Source organism: Dermochelys coriacea, chromosome 8 (genome assembly GCF_009764565.3).
Source record: "Dermochelys coriacea isolate rDerCor1 chromosome 8, rDerCor1.pri.v4, whole genome shotgun sequence".
NCBI classification, from domain to species: Eukaryota; Metazoa; Chordata; order Testudines; family Dermochelyidae; genus Dermochelys; species Dermochelys coriacea.
Genome location: NC_050075.1, coordinates 43,046,658 through 43,066,134, shown reverse-complemented (window position 1 = coordinate 43,066,134; position 19,477 = coordinate 43,046,658). Strand labels below are relative to the sequence as shown.

Genomic DNA, 19,477 nt, shown 5'->3' with positions numbered 1-19,477 from the left:
CAGGATGGCTGTACATGGTGTATGGGTGTGTGTGGACACAGCACTCTCACACCCATCCCAGAGTGGCTGGGAAATGGGGTGCATGCCTGCTTTCAGAGCACTACACTTGTGTGCAGTCATCATCCTTGGCATGAATGTGATATCATCACACAAGGGTGGGAGCTGAGGAAGCAACACACCTTGCTATTGAGTCCAAAGTCCAGACACAGCAAGAGTGGAAGATCTCCCCTTTCTTCCCTCTCGTGCAGCGCAGTGTTACCTGTCACTACAGAGAGCATGACATGGCTGGCACCAATGGGCTCTGGGCTCCAGGCTCTGATCTCACAGCGCTGTACAGATGGTGTGATGCCAAGGCCTTCAGGGAGGTGGCTATGACTTTACATGGGTGTCTTGTCCAGTATTCCTTTAATGCTGCAACAGAGCAGGCTTTGAAATGTAATGTCATCGGTTTGTTTGCAGTCACCCAGGGCTACATTATGCCTGCCCAGGCCAGTGAAGGCTCTCCTTGCACTCTCCTGCCTGGACTACTCAGTTAAATGGAGTATGAGTATGAACCTCCTTCCCCAGAGCAGGAGTGCAGGCAGGGGCATGGGCCCCTCAGAAATCAATGGGTTCACAGAGCTCCTCTGGGGCTGTGGTGGGGAAAGCAAGCTCCTCTGGCCCCTGGGTCCATGGCAGGGTCACATAGCTTTTCCAGCCCCCAGGCCACAGCGGGGCACAGAACATGCCCCTCCAAAAGAGGTCAAATTTAAATTCCTGCACACACTCCTGGCTGCAGGGGAATGGGCAGAGCCTAGGATTCATGCCCCATGTGTGCTGGCCTGCATAACTGAACCAGCATTGAGGGCAGGAGGCTCATCCTTAACTCCTGGTTTAGGCCAGTAGCATATTACTACCTGAAGGGGACTGTGCTTCAGAGGGGGATCTCTGCGACAGCACTCCCTGAAGCAACACAAGCTAACAGCACAGTGCAATGAAATAATTATATATTTAAATAAGGGTGTGTCAAGGTTCCTTCCCCACTCTGAACTCTAGGGTACAGATGTGGGGACCTGCATGAAAACCTCCTAAGCTTACTTTTACCAGCTTAGGTTAAAACTTCCCCAAGGTACAAACTATTTTACCCTTTGCTCTTGGACTTCCACTGCCACCACCACACATTTGACTGGGTTTACTGGGAAAATATTGTTTGGAAACATCTTCCCCCCCCCCAAAATCCTCACCAAAACCTTGCACCCACTGCCTGGGGAAGGCTTGATAAAAATCCTCACCAATTAGCATAGGTGACCACAGACCCAAACCCTTAGATCTTAGGAACAATGAAAAAAGCATTCAGTTTCTTAAAAGAAGAATTTTAATAGAAGAAACAGTAAAAAGAATCACCTCAGTAAAATCAAGATGGTAAATACCTTACAGGGTAATTAGATTCAAAACATAGAGAATCCCTCTAGGCAAAACCTTAAGTTACCAAAAAGACACAAAAACTGGAATAGCCATTCCATTCAGTACAGCTTAATTTTCTCAGCCATTTAAAGAAATCAGAATCTAACGCATATCTAGCTAGATTACTTACTAAGTTCTAAGACTCCATTCCTATTCTGTCCCCGGCAAAAGCATCACACAGACAGACACAGACCCTTTGTTTCTCCCTCCCTCCAGCTTTGAAAGTATCTTGTCTCCTCATTGGTCATTGTGGTCAGGTGCCAGCGAGGTTATCCTAGCTTCTTAACCCTTTACAGGGGAAAGGGTTTTTCCTCTGGCCAGGAGGGATTTTAAAGGTGTTTATCCTTCCCTTTATTTTTATGACAGTGTTTCAAAAAAATGCAACTGCAAACCCAGCTGAGCGAATCATCTTCAAACTTGAAAAACCAAACTCTCCCGGGAAACAAGCTGTTTCAAAAAGTGACTGGAAGCCTCTGAAAAGAGGAGATTAAACCAGAAATGCCTCTTAATGTCAGAGAGAAGAATAGATGCAACCTGATTAAATACAAGGAAATAAAACCCACGAGGCCTGGCACAGTTGATCCAGCAGTGCCAAACACAAGAAGAGCCAGTGAAAGAATATCCCTGTGCATGAAGAATCCATTTCAGCAGGATATCAAACTGGGGACTTTTGCATCCAAAAGCTGTGGCACTGCCTGTCAGGAGAATGGAGTCACCAAAGTTGTCATCAGGGACTCATTTTCCAGGGACTCATCTCCAAGTGAACCAGGGCTCTGGAGCTGCAGAATGTTGTGTGTGTCTCCTGTTCTGTGTGCTTTTTGGGTATATATCATGAGAATGTTCGTGATCCAGGACTTGGATCTTGTACCTCATGTTAATCTCATCATGGCGTATATACACCTCTATGCTACCCATGGGAGAAAAGCAAATGGTCTGGGGAATTCAGAAGGATGGATGCTTCTCTGAACCAATAGAGGGCCCCGTGAAACTATTACTAGCATTTCTTATTTGAATTGGGGTCTCAGTCAGGACTGGCCTCTGTTGTGCTAGGAGTGTGGCTCAGTACAACAGAGTTGTGTGTGTCTGTTACTGTACATCACAGGAGGGCAGGGGAGGGGAGCATGGAAAGGAGCAGGCAACAGACAGACATAGAGGGGAAGGAGAGAAGGGACAGGGTGATGGGGGCAGTAATATAATACTTGGTGCTTTGAAAGGGCCAATTTCACAAAGTTGAAAACAACTCTTAGCCAAATCAGCCTGGATGAAGAATGGAAATGGAAATGTGAACAATAATTGGGAACTTTAAGAACATTTGACTAGATGCCCCAAAGCCATTATCCCACAATTGGGAAAGAAGGCTACATTGGTTCAAAAATCAACCTGGCTTAGGGGGAAGCAAAAGCAGCAATAATAAATAAATATATAGCTAAATAAAAATAGGATAGAAGGAAAGTTGATAACTATGAATATAAATGAGAAGTTAGAAATTGTAGAAAATTGGTAAGGGAAGCAAAAGGACATAAGATAAGCCCGATGGCCAGAAGAGTTTAAGACAATAAGAAGGATTTTGAAGTATACTAGGAACAAAAGGATCCCTAACAATGGTCCATTACTAGATGGAAATGACGGAATTGTCAACTATAATGCAGAAAATGCAGAGTGCTCAATAAATATTTCTGTTCTGTATTTCGGAAAAGACAGATGATCATAAATATCAGATGATGATGAAATGCTTTCCATTTCCAACAATAACTTAGGGGGATGTTTAAGAACAGCTATTAAAGTCAGACTTTTTAAATCATCAGGTCCAGATAACTTGCATCCAAGAGTTTTAAAACAGCTAGCTAAGGAGCTCTCTAGACTATTTATGCTGATTTTCAATAAGTCTTGGAAAATTGGCAAAATTCCAGAACACTGGAAGAAAGCTAATGTTGTTGTCCCAATTTTTAAAAAAAGGATAAATGGGGATGACCTGGAAAATTATAGGCCTGCCAACCTGATAGCAATCCTGGGCAAAATAATGGAATAGCTGATATGGGACTTAATAAAGAATTTAAAAATGGTAATGTCATTAATGCAAATCAGCAAGGGTTTATGGCAAAATAGATCATGTCAAACTTATTTGATTTTTTTATGAGATTACAATTTTGGTTGATAAAGGTAATAGTGTTGATGTATATACTTAGACTTATGTAGGGCATTTGAGTTCATACTACAGGGTATTTTGATTAAAAAAACGAGAACTATACAAATTCAACATGAAACTCGTTAAATGAATTACAACTGGCTAACTGATAGGACCTAAAATGTAATGCTAAATGGGGAATCATTACAGAGAAGGTGTGAGGACCAGTTCTTGGCCCTATACTATTTAATACTTTTATCAATGGCATGGAAGAAAACATAAAATCATTCCTGACAACGTCTATGGATTGCACAGAGTTTGGAGGAGTGGTAAATAATGAAAAGGACAGGCCACTGACACAGACAGATCTGGGCAAGGCGCAAGCAAACAATGTGTGTTTTAATACATCTAAATGTAAAGTTATATATCTAGGAACAAAGCATGTCAGCCATATTTATAAGATGGAGTATTCTATCCATCATGACCTAAGTCCTTTTGAGAGTCACTGCTTCCTAGGATAGTCAGCTGAACGTGAGCTCCCAAAAGGAATAATGCACTCCCTGGCTCTAGAAACAGGGGAATCTGGAGTAGGAGTAGGGAAGTTCTATTACCTCTTGTCATAAATATAAAGGGAAGGGTAAACACCTTTAAATTCCCTCCTGGCCAGAGGAAAAACCCTTTCACCTGTAAAGGGTTAAGAAGCTAGGATAACCTTGCTGGCACCTGACCACAATGACCAATGAGGAGACAAGATACTTTCAAAGCTGGAGGGAGGAAGAAACAAAGGGTCTGTGTCTGTCTGTGTCATGTTTTTGCCAGGGACAGAACAGGAATGGAGTCTTAGAACTTAATAAGTAATCTAGCTAGATATGTGTTAGATTATGATTTCTTTAAATGGCTGAGAGAATAAGCTGTGCTGAATGGAATGGCTATTCCAGTTTTTGTGTCTTTTTGGTAACTTAAGGTTTTGCCTAGAGGGATTCTCTATGTTTTGAATCTAATTACCCTGTAAGGTATTTACCATCCTGATTTTACAGAGGTGATTCTTTTTACTTTTTTTCTATTAAAATTCTTCTTTTAAGAAACTGAATGCTTTTTCATTGTTCTTAAGATCCAAGGATTTGGGTCTGTGGTCACCTATGCAAATTGATGAGGATTTTTATCAAACCTTCCCCAGGAAAGGGGGTGTAAGATTTGGGAGGATTTTGGGGGGAAAGATGTTTCCAAACGGACTCGTTCCCAATAACCGGTGTTAGACGTTTGGTTGTGGCTCAAAAGTCCAAGGGCAAAAGGTAAAATAGTTTGTACCTTGGGGAAGTTTTAACCTAAGCTGGTAAAAGTAAGCTAGAAGGTTTTCATGCAGGTCCCCACATCTGTATCCTAGAGTTCAAAGTGGGGAAGGAACTTGACACCTCCGCACTTGGCACCAGTACGACCACTATAGGAATACTGTGTCCAGGGCTGGTGCCCACAATTCAAGAATGATGTTGAAACATAGGAAAGGATTCAGAGAAGAGCCATAAGAACAATTAAAGGATTGGAAAACCTGCCTTATAGTGAAAGACTTAAAGAGCTCAATGTATGCCACTTATCAAAGAGAAAGTTAAGTTGTGACCTGATCATAGTGTATAAGTTTCTATGTGGGAACAGAAATTTGATAATGGGCTCTTCAATTGAATAGACAAGGTATAACAAGAACCAGGGGCTGGAGGCTGAAACTAGACAAATTCAGACTGGAAATAAGACATTATTTTTTAACAACGAGGGTTATTAATCATGGAACAACTGACCGAGGCATGTGGTGGATTCCCCATCACTGGCAATGTTTAAATCAAGACTAGATGTTTTTCTAAAAGCTCTGCTCTAGTTCAATGTCATGTATTGGACTTGGAGCAGAAATTAATTCAGAGAAGTCCCATGGCCTATGTTAAGCAGGAGGATCACAGTGGTCCCTTCTGGCCATAACAAGCTATGGGATGGCAAGGTATGGCAGGGAATATGAAAGGGCATGTGTGTAGGGGATGCGGTGGGAATAAAAAGGACCAGCGCTGGCACAGAGTGTAGGAGGGGAAAGGTGGAGTCTTTTAGCCATGTTAAAACATTTAAAGGTGTCTAGATGGAAAGCTGTGAGCAGCTAGGCCTCCTCCAACATTGGAATCAGTGAATATGTTCACCTTGTTACTGGTGGGCTCTGGATCAGCATCTTAAACTTTTCCATATCGGCACAAGCTTCCCCACTTCCCTCCACCATCAACTCCTTGGTATGTCTCCCCTGTTTCCCTTTAACACCACCACCACCCCTCAACCTGCAGGAGAGGAGATCTGTCAGTGCAGCGCTCCCCTGCAGCACTGGCTGTGCACCTGCCTCAAGGAAACCTGTGCTGAGCATTAACACTTGGCTTCTTTAAAGAGAGGTTCCAGCAGGCAGGTGTGTTTCAGCAGAGTCCAGCCCTGGCCTTGTGTGATCTCGCCCTTCCCGTCGAAGAAATGACATCTACTGCAACAGTCTGGAAAAGTTTCAGAGTAGCAGCCATGTTAGTATGTATCCGCAAAAAGAAAAGGAGTACTTGTGGCACCTTAGAGACTAAAACATGTATTTGAGCATAAGCTTTCATGAGCTACAGCTCACTTCATCAGATGCATGCAGTGGAAAATGCAGTGGGGAGATTTATATACACAGAGAACATGAAAGAATGAGTGTTACTATACACACTGTAACAAGAGTGATCAGATAAGGTGAGCTATTACCAGCAGGAGAGCGGGGGTGGGGAGGACCTTTTGTGGTGATAATCAAGGTGGGTAATTTCCAGCAGTTGACAAGAACATGCGAGGAACAGTGTGTGTGTGTGTGGGGGGGGAATAAACATGGGGAAATAGCTTTACTTTGTGTAATGACACATCCACTCCCAGTCTTTATTCAAGCCTAAGTTAATTGTATCCAGTTTGCAAATTAATTCCAATTCAGCAGTCTCTTGGAGTCTGTTTTTGAAGTTTTTTTGTTGAAGAATTGCCACTTTTAGGTCTGTAATCGAATGACCAAAGAGATTGAAGTTTTCTCCTACTGGTTTTTCAATGTTATAATTCTTAACATCTGATTTGTGTCCATTTATTCTTTTACGTAGAGACTGTCCAGTTTGGCCAATGTACATGGCAGAGGGGCATTGCTGGCATATGATGGCATATATCACATTGGTAGATGTGCAGGTGAACGAGCCTCTGATAGTGTGGCTGATGTAATTAGGCCCTATGATGGTGTCCCCTGAATAGATATATGGACAGAGTTGGCAACGGGCTTTGTTGCAAGGATAGGTTCCTGGGTTAGTGGTTCTGTTGTGTGGTGTGTGGTTGCTGGTGAGTATTTGCTTCAGGTTGGGGGCTATCTGTAAGCAAGGACTGGCCTGTCTCCCAAGATCTGTGAGAGTGATGGGTCGTCCTTCAGGATAGGTTGTAGATCCTTGATGATTCATTGAAGAGGTTTTAGTTGGGGGCTGAAGGTGATGGCTAGTGGCATTCGATTATTTTCTTTGTTGGGCCTGTCCTGTAGTAGGTAACTTCTGGGTACTGTTTTGGCTCTGTCAATCTGTTTCTTCACTTCAGCAGGTGGGTATTGTAGTTGTAAGAACGCTTGATAGAGATCTTGTCGGTGTTTGTCTCTGTCTGAGGGGTTGGAGCAAATGCGGTTGTATCATAGAGCTTGGCTGTACACTTGAATAAACTTAGGCTTGAATAAAGACTGGGAGTGGATGTGTCATTATACAAAGTAGAACTATTTCCCCATGTTTATTTCCCCCCCTTACTGTTCCTCACACGTTCTTGTCAACTGCTGGAAATGGCCCACCTTGATTATCACTACAAAAGGTTTCCCCCCCACCTCCCGCTCTCCTGCTGGTAATAGTTCACCTTACCTGATCCCTCTTGTTACAGTGTGTATGATAACACCCATTGTTTCATGTTCGCTGTGTATATAAATCTCCCCACTGTATTTTCCACTGCATGCATCCGATGAAGTGAGCTGTAGCTCACGAAAGCTTATGCTCAAATATATTTGTTAGTCTCTAAGGTGCCACAAGTACTCCTAGTCTGGAAAAGGGGATCCTCCCAGCATGCCTGTCTCTGGGGAGGGAGTTCATCAGTGTGTCCTGTGGGTCAGAGTTCAGGTTGCCATGGGGATGCCCCAGGCGAAGTAGCTGTGATGAAGTGGGACTGTTCTTAATGTTTCCTCTGAATACTGTAGGGGTGCCTCAGTTTTCCCTATGCATTTCTTAAGTCTCTAGGTGGTGGAATAAGGGAGTGTAATTGTTGCAGAGCAAAGGGCCAGTGTACATAAATGGCCGACACTCTGTCTCCTGGCAACTGATGGCCTGGGCCCTTACCCCCTGCAAGGTGGTAGCTAAAGGGTTGGAGAACAAAGGAATCAGGTGACCTGCTGGCCCAGAAAAGGGACAAAGCAGAGAGGAGGAGGGGCTGGAGGATGAATCAGTTTTGGGTTGGCTGGGGACATGGAATGAGGTGCAGACGTGGTTGTCTGACTCACTGCCCCCCAAAATGGACCCAGCTGAGGGGTCCTGTTCTCTGTACCTATAAGCTCTGTTTTAGACCGTGTTCCTGTCATCTAATAAACCTCTGTTTTACTGGCTGGCTAAGAGTCACGTCTGACTGTGAATTTGGGGTGCAGGACCCTCTGGCTTCCCCAGGAGCCCACCTGGGCGGACTTGCTGTGGGAAGCACACATAGGGACAGAGGATGCTGAATGCTCCAAGGTCAGACCCAGGAAGGTGGAGGCTGTGTGAGCTTTTTGCCCTGAAAATAGTCTGCTCACAGAGAGGAGACTTCACAAGAGTCCTGACTGGCTTAATAGGGAGCAGTTCCAGAGCATCGCCGGGGACTCCATGACAACTGGTGTCAGTGGTGGGATGGACTGCACCCCGCGGATGGCGCTTCCTGCAGTAAGTGACTGGGGAGCAGTAAAACGAAAGGGGGCTAATGAGGACCAGGCATGCTGAAAGCTCAGAGAGGAGCGGTTTTTGGGGGCGGAGGAGCTACACTTAACCCCTGGGAGTGTGTGACCAGTGAGAAGGACTGTGCAGTAATGCGGTCCCCCTGGGGACTGTGGTGAGCAGTCTCAGGGGCAGAGGAGCCTGCGGCTTGGCCCTGGGAGAGAGAAGGATTTTTGCAGTAACAGGGTTCCCCTGGGGATTGCAGCGAGCGGTCCCAGGGGTGGAGGAGTCTGCAGTTTGACCCTAGCAAAGAGGTGGTGACCTCAGGAAGGGCTGGCACACTAGGGGTTCTCCCTGGAAACCCTGGGAAGCTAAGAGCACATAGGCCTGTGAGTCCACAGCAACTTGGTAACACCGGTGTGATGGCCTATCACCATCTCCTTAAGAAGGACATTGTAATCTGGTGCAAAAAGAGAGGGTTGCGCATTGGACAGTTCACCAAAGCACAGTTAATCATGCAGCTTAAGGATGATGACCACTCTAAGGAACAGATTCCTGACCCAAATGGGGCTATATCAGGATCTGGGAGCAGCTGGAGTGGTTGCCAGGCATCCCCAAGACTCCTGTCCCCGACCAGATGGGGGTCTTCATGATCAGGTTCCCCATCGGGGGATCGGAGACAGACGGGATTGGAGCTGAGTCCAAGAGAGCAAGAGGACTGTGAGAGACAGCGAGAGTCCAAGGAAGAGCTGAAGCAGAAGCAGCAGCAGCATGAACTGGCAGTGGTGGAGCGGAGAGGCACAGGGGACTCCCAGGGGTGAGTGGTGATAGACCCCAGGATACCAGTTCCGCAGGGAACCTTGATACTAAATTGCTGCCCCTGGTTCAGGAGTGGGGGATGTGGATGCCCACCTCACTGCCTTTGAGCAGGCTGGTGCTTTGAACCAAGGGGATCCTGCGGAAAAGCCCCGGTATCTAGCTCCCTTGCTGGGTCCCAAGGCCATAGACTCCGTCAGCCAGATGGGAGGGATGGTGGACAGACTTCCACTCCTGGCTCCAACCTATATGTCTGTGTGGAGTCTCCTGGGCTCAGGCCCATTGGACCCCCAGTGGGAGTGGAAGGTGGTGGTCAATGGGGAGACATTCCTGGGGTGGCAAGACCCTGGGATAGAGAGAACTGTTGTCAGGCCCCGGATGGTGCAGCCTCAGATTCTGAGGGGCTGGGTGATCTGCGTGAGGGTCCTAGGGATGGAACCATTCACCCTACTTATGGCCCAGATCCCTGTACAGACCCAGGAGGGGTCGGGCTGGCTGGTCATTGGGGTTCTCCAGGATATCAGGTGTGAGACCCTGTTGGGAGGTGACTGTGTCTTTTTGGGACAGGATCCAGGCCCTGCTCCTGTAATGGCCAAGGGTTTGAATTTGAATCCAGAGAACCAATCTGCTGAGATGGAAATGGTCAATGAAAATGCAGATGACCTGGCTGGCAAGGGGGAGGAACTGCTAGGCTCAGGATACCTGCCTGCCTGTAACCAGACCCCTGGTGCTGGGTGGGACAAAGCGATGTTCCCTGCCCCCCTGCACACCAGAGAGGGGGCTCACGCTGGCTCTGATGCTGTAAGGAAAGCAGAGAGCTCACTGCCTGCTCCCACTGGGACAGCAAGGACAGCACTGAGCAAGGGGGGAGATAAAACCCCAGCTGAGGGGGGGACCCACAGGCAGGGCAGGATGGCTGCCAACCAGCTTTGCCTTGTCCAGAGGTGCTGCTGGGTAGTGAGTCCACAGCAGGGAGGGAGCGACCAGGGACAGGGCTCAGAAGGGCTGTGACCCCAGGCCCAGCCAGTGAGCAGGAACAGGTCCCACTCCCTTCCCCAGCAGCTGAATTCCAGACCGAGATGCAGAAGGATCCCTCCTTGGAGGACCTGAGGGAACTTGCTGGCCACAGCGCTGCAAACCCTCTTGGGGAAGGCTGCATGGAAAGATTCCTGTGAGAGAAGGGATTCCTGTACCAAGAATGGGCTCCCCCAGGGGAAGTAGAACTGCGCGGAATCAGGAGGCAGCTGGTGGTGCCCCAGAAGTATCGCCACAGGCTATTGTACCTGGCCCATGATGTCCCTCTCTCAGGACACCAGGGGATCCAGTGGCTGCTGCAGAACTTTTTATGGCCCGGGTCCTGCGACCCCTGTCAGAGGGTGGGGAAGCCCCGGCATAAGAGTGAAGCTCCCTTGAGACCCCTGCCCATCATAGAGGAACCTTTCCAGAAGGTGGCTATTGACATAGTGGAGCCCCTCAGCAAGGCGACCTGTGCAGGGAAGAAATACATCCTGGTGGTAATGGATTTCACCACCTGCTACTCAGAGGTGGTAGCTCTGTCCTCCACCGAGGCAGACACCGTGGCAGACACACTTCTGACCATCTTCAGCACAGTAGGGGTCCCCAGCGAGGTCCTTACAGACCAGGGGTCCAACGTCAAGTTAGCCTTGCTCCGAGGCTTGTGGGAGAAATGTGGGTTCTGGCCCACTTGGACCTCTGCATATCACTCTCAGTCCAATGGGCTGGTGAAGAGGATCAGAGATTGGCCAATTCTCCAGGCCAAGAAACAGGTCCAGGCCTTTATCGGGATGGCGAGGTACTACTGGGGATTTGTACCCCACTTTAGCTCCCTAGCGACTCCCATCACTGAGCTATATAAGAAGGCGAAACCAGACAAGGTGGTCTGGACCAAGCAGTGCCAAAGAGCTCTCTGTGCACTGAAGGAGGCTCTAATCCAGGGCCTGGTAAATCTGGTAAACCCGGACAGTGCCAAGCCCTTTTCAGTGTTCACCAACACCTCAGACGTAGGGCTGGGCACGGTGCTAATGCAGGTCAATATTAAGAGGGGGAGACACCCCATTGGGTGCCCAAGCAAGAAGCTGCTGCCCTGGGAGCAGAATTACATTGCCATAAAGAAGAAATGCCTGGCCATGGGACAGGCCCTTAAAAAGCTGCAGCCGTATCTATTTGGGTGGTGCTTTGCAGTGTATACTGACCCCTCTGCCCTGACATGGCTGCATCCAATGAAAGGGGCTGATACCGAGCAGTGGGTGACAGAGACACATGGTGAGAGGGTGGCCAAGGTCAAGATAGGGGCTTTTAACAAAGAGATCCCGAATCACAGCCCTCCAGACTGGAGCGCTGGGAGAAAACCCGATTCCAGTTTGACCCCAGGGGTTTTGGGATGGAAAAAGGGCACGGACCACATAAACCTTCCCACATGCGGCCTGCAAGTGCCATTGAGCACACCCAACCTAAGGGAGGGCGTGAAACAGGAAGGGCGTAAAACTGGAGGGGTGGGTGTAACTCCCATCAAAGAATGGGAGAGATGATGGCGCATCCGTGGGAACGTTGGTGGGTTCAAACTTCCCCTGGTCACCGGCTAAAGTGATCTTGCTCAGTTCGGTTTCGAAGAGAGGAGAGATGTGACAAAGTGGGACTGTTCTTAATGTTTCCTCTGAATACTGTAGGGGTGCCTCAGTTTTCCCTATGCATTTCTTAAGTCTCTAGGTGGTGCAATAAGGAGGCATAATTGTTGCAGAGCAAAGGGCCAGTGTACATAAATGGCTGACACTCTGACTCCTGGAAAGGGTTGGAGAACAAAGGAATCAGGTGACCTCCTGGCCCGGGAAAGGGACAAAGCCCAGAGGAGGAGGGGCTGGAGGATGAGTCAGTTTTGGGCTGGCTGGGGACATGGAGTGAAGTGCAGATGTGGTTGTCTGGCTCACTGCCCGCCAAAATGGACCTAGCTGAGAGGTCCTGTTCTCTGTAGAACAAGCTCTGTTTTAGATCGTGTTCCTGTCATCTAATAAACCTCTGTTTTACTGGCTGGCTGAGAGTCACATCTGACTGTGAAGTTGGAGTGCAGGACCCTCTGGCTTCCCCAGGACCCCACCTGGGCGGACTTGTTGTGGGAAGCACACGGAAGGGCAGAGGATGCTGTCAGACCCAGGAAGGTGGAAGCCATGTGACCTTCTTGCCCTGAAGACAGTCTGCTCACAGAGAGGAGACTTCACCAGAGTCCTGACTGGCTTCATAGGAAGCAGTTCCAGAGCATCGCCCAGGGTCTCAGTGACAGTAACTCTGTGACTCCTGGTGTTAAGGGAGGGGGTGAAAGGCAAGCAAAGGGGGAGGGAGTGGATTACCCCTGGATCTGGCAGTGGTGCTTGAGGATGATGTCACTGCACCCACGGAAGAGCATAGGGCATTGTGTGGGCCATGCAAGTAGGTTCTCTGGGGCCCCATGGGTCAGTCCCCTCTCCAGGGGAGTGGTGCAGACGGCGGGGGAGGGGAGATGGTGTCTTCTCCACATTTCAGCTCAGACAAGTGGCTCAGTGGCACAGCCCTGCCCTTGTCTGGGCTCCACAGGCCCACCCCGTGATGCAACAGAGACTAACGGGCACCGCTGAAAACAGCTGGAGCTCGGTTCGATTGGGACACAAGCCCACGGACCTCTGACCTGAACTGGCCCCATCTCTTGGGTTCCCCGGGGCTGGATTTTGGGTGCCCCTGAGCTTTGTCCCGGCTGCAAAGTGAGCGTGACCCCCTCCCGCCCGCATCAGTTTCCAACGTGCCAAGCTCAGTTCTAAGAACGGGACGTGCCCCAGGGAGCGGGCTGAGCCCGTCTGGGCCCCTGTGCGGGAGGGACTCGATCGGGGGCCACTGGGCACTTCAGGGCCCGCGAGCGAAGAAAACTTGACAGCGGCCCGGCCGGTGCCTCGCTCTATGCTGCGGCCAGAGCCCGAGGAGGGCCCGGGGCCCACGCCCCTTGCGCCCCGGATCTGGGGGCTTTTCCCCGGCACGGAGCCCAGCTGGCGGCCCGACCGGCTGCTCCGCTCTCCGCTGCCTCCGACCGGCTTCCCCGGCCGCAGCCGCGGAGATCCCCCGTGCCCCCCTTCCCCACCGCCCACCCCCGCCTCGGCAGCAGCAGCTTCGCGGCCTACGTCCTGCCCAGGGCTGCGGGGACGCAGGGCGGGGGCGGGGGCGCAGGCTGAAGGCGCGGGCGATGCCGCCTGGCCCCGCACAGGAGCCCGCGGCCAATCGGCGGCGAGCGAAACGGAGCGCAGGGAGCGCTCGGCAGGCGGCGGGCGCCGGCCGGGCAGTGGCGAGCGGCGGGCTCTGAGCGAGGGGATGACGCCGCACGCTCTGCGCCCTGGGGACCGCGCCGGGGCCCCAGCGCGCCGGGGGTTTGCTCGGGCCCCGGGAGGAGCCAGCTCGGGGCTCCCCGCCGCTGCACGCCGGGAGGCGAGTTGAGCCCGGCAGCCGCCGCTGGATTCCAGCCTCTGGACAGCTCCCAGGTAGGAGACGGGGCGAGCGCTGCGCCGCGCTGGTTCGGGGGCGCCGGGGGCTGGCCGCCCTCCCGCGGCTCTGCCTGACTCCCTGGCGTGGAGCAGAGCCAAGCTCCGAGCCCCGCTCCGGCGCAGAGGCATTGCTGGCCGGAGCCTTTCCCCGGTGGGGGAGGGACTCAGACCCGGCCGAAGATGTGGGGGGGGGGGGATCAATAGGGTCCCCCTGCCGCCTCCTGTGGAGCTGCTCGGACAGCGCGCACTAGTTGAAGTGTGGCTCGGACTGCCACCTCCCACAGGGCAGCTCCCTCTTCCCCAGGCACTCGCTTGGCGGGCGAAGGCAGGGGCTCCCCGCGGGTGGCAGGCATGCCAGTCGGAGGGCTGCACCCGTCCGGTGCCCAACCTGAGTGACTCGTGGGCAGCTGCGGGAGGGAGCCTGGCTTTCCCTGAACTGTACATGGAGGGGGAAGCTACAGCTTCCCCCAGACAAGCTTTGTGTTAGGGGAGAGCCAGACTCCCTGGATCTTTCCCGACACGCCATGGGCAGGGAAGGGCTGGCATCGATCAACATAACCATGGGCGCGATGATTGCAGGAGTGAGGAAGCAACTGGCCATGAAACCCCACCAACGTGCATTAGCCAGTGCCCGAGCTTCAGTCTCCCACCCATCTGACCCCACTGCCCCTTTCCGCCTCCCCCAGCAACTTGTTACAGACAGCTGCATCCCTGCAAGCAGGCAGCAAAGTTACAGCCACTCCTGCCTGAGACTTCAGTGGGTAGAACTCCAGGGGCTCTTCCCTTCTTGCCTGGGGAGGAAGCTGGGTTGTCCCACGGCTCCCTGGGGCGGAGCTGTGCTCTGGCAGGACTCTGGCTCTGTGAAACTTGTTGTGTATATCAGGATGGCTCTTCGTGCTGGCATGGGTGCCCCAGTGAAAAGGGAGTGGAGGGATCAGCAAGGAACTGTCCATCACTTGCTCCCTTTCGCCTTGGGGACTTAAGCCCCTATGTAATGTCCCACTGTAGCTGTCTCCTGCCTGAGAGAGGCAGATTATTACAGGACTGAGGCAGGTGCTAAACATTATGGGGAAAACAAGAAGGCAAAAACTTGTCCCTTTCTGTCTCCTGCCTTGAACAGTGGATACCACTCCATCTGGAAGCCCACCGTACAGCTCCTACCCACATTTAGTGCCCACATCTACCCTCCATTGGAGGAGACAGGTGTGGAGGTTGACAGTCCTTCTACTTTCTTCTTCTATAACATGGAGGAGGCAGAACCAGCTCTCATTCTTTTGGCAGGACCCCCCAGCCCTGCTCAGTATGTCTGGGCTCCATCTATCTGTGCTATCGTCATGTCTAAAAGCTCAGATATGGCTGATCTTCACAATGTTGAGCACCAGCTTTCACCCACAGCACCTACTGTCTAAGTTTTTAGCACAGTCCCCATGAGTCCCCGTCCCCTTTGTGACATCACCATGCACATTCTCCCTGCTCTGGCTGTCAGGTGCAGAGCTGCTGCAGGGTAGTGTGCATGAGGGAGAATGTAAGTATCTCAGAGAAACACACACAGCAAAATCCTCCAAAAAATCCCCCTGCCAGAGCCTCCAGGGCCAGAAAAATCAGGGTGTACAAAAATTAAAATCAATGTGGATCCTGCGATTTTAGGGTCTGGCCATGATTTTTGCTGCATCTTATGACAGTTTGAATTGAATAGAAAATGGGTTTCTTTCTTGTTCCCATTGCAAGGATGCAGCCGTCACAGTGGAAACAGATGTTCGGCTGCCTGCTTAACCCAGTTTTACAGAAAACTGCCTCCAGCCAAACAATAGCCGCGGTAGAGATGGGAACTCAAACCCTGCCCCATCCACTTCATCTCAAAAAGCCAAGAGAGACACCCCTTACTCAACAGCAATGATTGTGCTGGAGCTCTAAGCTTGGATGCAGGAGATCTGTCACCAGTTCCCAGCTCTGCTATAGACTAGCTGTGTGAAGTTGATGGAATTTAGGAGTCTAAACACCTTTGAGGAGCTGGGCCTTTGGTCCCTGGATGTAACAAAGAGATGGAACTTTTCTCCCTCACAGAAGTTTTTTGGGAATAAATCCCTGCAGCCCTGGGAGATGCCCAGATGCTATGTTGGAGGGTGCTATACTAGCACCTAGTTACAGAGATGTAATATTTTCTATTCCTGGTTTCCTAGTTAAATATGTAGGTTGATATGTTATTATTGTGACTGTGCAATGTGCACCATAAATTGTACAGGTGTCCAGTGCAGCTGCTTTAATATTCCCACTAGTTTCCTCTTTGTTATTTATATCATAGTAGTAATATTTATATTATGTTATAATTATAGCCTAAAGGCTCCAACTCAGATCCAGGTTCTGTTGTGTTAGGTGCTGTATATACCCCTACCGAAAGGAGTTCCTGCCCTGAAGAGTTTACTGTCTAAACAGACCAGACAGACAGGGGTGGGAGAAGAAACAGAGGTTCAGAGAAATGAAGTGATTAATCTGAGGTTCTAGATCAGGTACTACAGGATAGACCCTAAGTCCACTGATTCCTGGTTGTCCAGCGGCTTCTAGTCATTGGAATGACTTAATGGAGTGAGACGGGATATAAGGAGGAATAATGGGATATAATCAAGCAGAAAATTAGTTGGGCTGAGCACAAGGAAAAGGTCTCTAATGCTGAGGTTGTTTACACTGTGGTACAGCCTCCCAAGCAAAATGGTGGAAATTCCTCAGTTCGAAATCCTCCTTAGATAGACTGGGCTAAGCAGTCCCAAGTACAGTCCTGCCCTGCCTCCCCGGAGGATGGGCTGGAGACAGAGAAGGGACAAGCTTCTGCTTTCTCAGCTCTGGTTTACATGATAATTGTGCAAGGATAACATTTTCAGATGGGGAATGGTCTGGGCTTGATTTTCCTATCACATTGGTGTGATTCCATTCATATCACTGGGATTACTCCCACTGTATGCTGATGGAAAGGAGAGCAGGATGAGGCCCTGAAGTATCTGTTATCACCTGGAACCACCTAAATCCTACCTTTTGTATTTAATAAAATCACTTTTTACTTATTAATTAAACCAGAGTATGTATTAATACCTGGGGAGGTGGGCAAACAGCTGTGCATATCTCTCTGTCAGTGTTATCGAGGGCGAACAATTTATGAGTTTATCCTGTGTAAGCTTTATACAGGGTAAAATGGATTTATTTGGGGTTTGGACTCCATTGGAAACTGGGCATCTTGGTGTTGGAGACAGGAACACTTGTTAAGCTGTTTTCAGTTAAGCCTGCAAGCTTTTGGGGGATGTGGTTCAGACTTGGGTCTGGGTTTGTAGCAGGCTAGCGGGTCTGGCTCAAACAAGGCAAGGTACTGGAGTTCCAAGCTGGCAGGGAAAACAGGTTAGAAGTAGTCTCAGCACATTAGTTGGCAGTTCCCAAGGGGTTTTCTGTGATCCTACCCGTCACAGACATGGTACTCAGACAAGACGCTCACTTTTTTTTTCACACCAGGAAATGAAACTTTTTTGAGGGGGAGGAGTTGAGAGAGAATCCTGCACAAAAAGCATTCCCACAGTCTGCCCTATGCTGGATTCCCCAGATCTCCATCTTCAACTAACAGCTTCCTTTCCCAAACACCCAGGATTCATTTCTCCACAAAGCCTGCAGTGAACTCAGACTTGGGCACCATGCCATCAAACAATGCTGCTGGGGAAGGGATTGTTCTGCCCGAAAACTCTTGCTTCAGGGTCAGGTAGGAGGACAAAACTGGCTTCTTGGGAAACACAAATATCTTGGATAATTAGACAAGATGGCAGGGAAAACGAGGAGGAACAGATAAACCCAACTAGACTTGTCTTGATTCCATAAATCTGAACACTTTCCCTCTTCCATTGTTTTTTATTGTTTTCTGCAACTGAAAACCACTCACAATAGTTTTGCCCCATGGCGATTAAATTGCCAAATGTGCCTCCTAGCAACTCTCTGGAGAGATCCATATGTACATACAAAGTGTACTATCAAAGCAACGGCAGCTAATTGAGGAGAAGGCACAGCAAGTAAATACAGATGGCTCCCATTCAGCTGGACCTCTTCATGCCATTGCTATCAAGCACAAAGCCAGTGCCCCTCATTCCTGGCACCTGTGAAGCAGAGAGACTTAGAACCTTGATATGGGAACACCTGAGATGTTCGTGTGCCCCTCTGGGGAGAAGGCAATCGAGCCTGGATTCCGGCCCATCACTGTGTGTGTGGAAAATACAAAAGAATCCTTTGAATGAGAAGGAAAGCTGGAGAATTAAAGAGAAAACTGATTGCTCATAAAGGCAGCCTACAAAAAGTGCTGAGATATGCTCCTACACAAACACATGCACACACACATACACACAGAGCTTTGTGAAGAGCTAAGGCTAGAGAAGTCAAGGCTGCCTGGAAGTGGAAGGGGCATTGACAGAGAGATATGCACAGCTGTTTCCCCTCCCACCAGGTATTAATACATACTCTGGGTTAATTAATAACTAAAAAGTGATTTTATTAAATACAAAAGGTAGGATTTAAGTGGTTCCAGGTGATAACAGACCAAACAAAGTGAATTACCAAGCAAAATAAAATAAAACACTCAAGTCTAAACCTAATACAGTAAGAAGCTGAACACAGATAAAATCTCACCCTCAGAGATGTTCCAATAAGTCTCTTTTACAGACTAGCCTCCTTCTAGTCTGGGTCCAGCAGTCACCCCCCTCTCCTCCCCCCGTGGTTACTGTCCTTTGTTCCAGTTTCTTTCAGGTATCCTTTGGGGTGGAGAGGCTATCTCATAAGCCAGCTAAAGACAAAATGGAGGGGTCTCCCAGGGGTTTAAATAGACTTTTTTTTGTGAGTGGACACCCCTCCCTCCCCCTGTGTAGAATCCCAGCTACAAGATGGAGTTTTGGAGTCACATGGGCAAGTTACATGTCCATGTATGACTCAGAACTTACAGGTAGCAGCCAATGTTCACATGCTACCTTGAACGTCCTCAGGTAGACTTCTTATGTGGATTGGAGCCTTCCAAGATCCATTGTCCGTTAAGTGTTTCTTGACTGGACACTTAATTTGCAAATTCCTTTCTAAAGAAGCTGCCCAAATGCCTTACTAAGGCTACTTAAAATCAAACAAGTACACAGCCAATATTCATAACTTTGAATACAAAAATGACACATGCATAAAAATAGGATGAATATATTCAGTTGATCCCTGCGGAGGGAGGGGGGAGAGAAGCAAGTCACTGGCAGCCTCCTCAACTCTGCCCATGAAAACTCCTGTGGAGCATAAGGCACCTGTATCTGTCTGGTGTCGCCCAGATCATAACAGCTAGAGACTAGTGCATCTATGATGCAAGAAAGAGGACCACAGTCAGTCTCAGCATAGACAGTTACAACTGCTAGTGGAAGCCATTCATCCATGTCTGCTTACAGTGGGAGTGACTCTGGGGAAGCCAGGGAAGGAGCCCACAGCGGGGCTCATGCATGTGGGGGGCTGGGAGTTAATGTAGCACATCTGCCTGTCCCCCTACATGCTGTGCCTCATGCAGTGCAGAAGGAAGGAGTGGGCTGAGCCTATGGCTGGCTGCTGAGGGAGTCAGAGGGAAGCAAGAGGAGGGCTCTGTGGGCAGGGCAGGA

At 49.5% G+C, this 19,477-nt stretch overlaps 1 protein-coding gene across 2 annotated transcripts in view; it reads left to right on the top strand.

Moving 5' to 3' along the window:
• The first annotated feature begins 13,522 nt into the window (after positions 1-13,522).
• TMEM121 (transmembrane protein 121) overlaps positions 13,523-19,477 on the top strand; it is a 219,324-nt gene continuing 213,369 nt past the window's right edge. For both annotated transcript variants that reach the window (XR_006273786.1, XM_038413623.2), the window contains exon 1: positions 13,523-13,835. The gene's annotated coding sequence lies outside the window, so the exon portion shown is untranslated. The remainder of the gene's footprint in view (positions 13,836-19,477) is intronic.